The sequence below is a fragment of the Mandrillus leucophaeus genome, unplaced genomic scaffold (assembly GCF_000951045.1).
Source record: "Mandrillus leucophaeus isolate KB7577 unplaced genomic scaffold, Mleu.le_1.0 Scaffold1322, whole genome shotgun sequence".
Classification (NCBI taxonomy): Eukaryota; Metazoa; Chordata; class Mammalia; order Primates; family Cercopithecidae; genus Mandrillus; species Mandrillus leucophaeus.
The window spans coordinates 146,647-147,335 of NW_012101280.1; the positions used below are offsets into that span (position 1 = coordinate 146,647).

The 689-nt window shown below is 43.3% G+C and overlaps 1 protein-coding gene across 1 annotated transcript in view; it reads right to left on the reverse strand.

Annotated features, from left to right (window-relative positions):
- LOC105534261 (neuroblastoma breakpoint family member 4-like) overlaps window positions 1-689 on the reverse strand; it is a 30,131-nt gene that overhangs the window by 10,272 nt on the left and 19,170 nt on the right. The window lies entirely within an intron of this gene.

Consider the following 689-nt stretch of genomic DNA (forward strand, 5'->3'; position numbering starts at 1 on the left):
GGGGCTCTGGATGACATTAACACTGGAATATGCAGTCTACGTGAAGCAGATTGCCCTCTATAAGGTGAGTAGGCCTCATCCAATCAACCAAAGACCAGAGGAAAAGTAAAAGGTCTAAGAGGAAGGAAATACTTTCCTGGGTATCTGCCTTTCCATCTTGGGAATTTTGGTCTCCAGAATCTCATGTCCAAACTGTGTGTATACACACACCCCCCCCCCACAAACACACACACAAACACACACACATATATGCCATATACATATACATACATATATATTAATATATACATACACACACACACACTTCTAGGTATGTAGGAAGGATTGCATTTTGTAAAGCTCAGCCATTCAATGATAATTCTTGAAGCTGGCCGGTGATTATGGGGATGTTTTACTGTGGGATTCTGTCTCCTTTTGTAGACTGTTGAAGTTCTGCATTTGAAGAAGTAGGATAGAATAATAGCTGAATTTCTCCACAGACACTTCAAAGCTGTAGGGAGTAACACAGAGTCGAAAATACCACCCATAATCGTGCCCCCAACCAGGGCTAGGGAAGTCTGGACCCCAGGTGATTTTATTTAGCCAGGTCTGGAGCCACATAACAGCAGAGAGAGAGGAAACACCATGCAAAGAGAGACCAGCACAGCAACGAGAGCCTGTTAATGACAAAGCACAGGTAAAACCTTCCT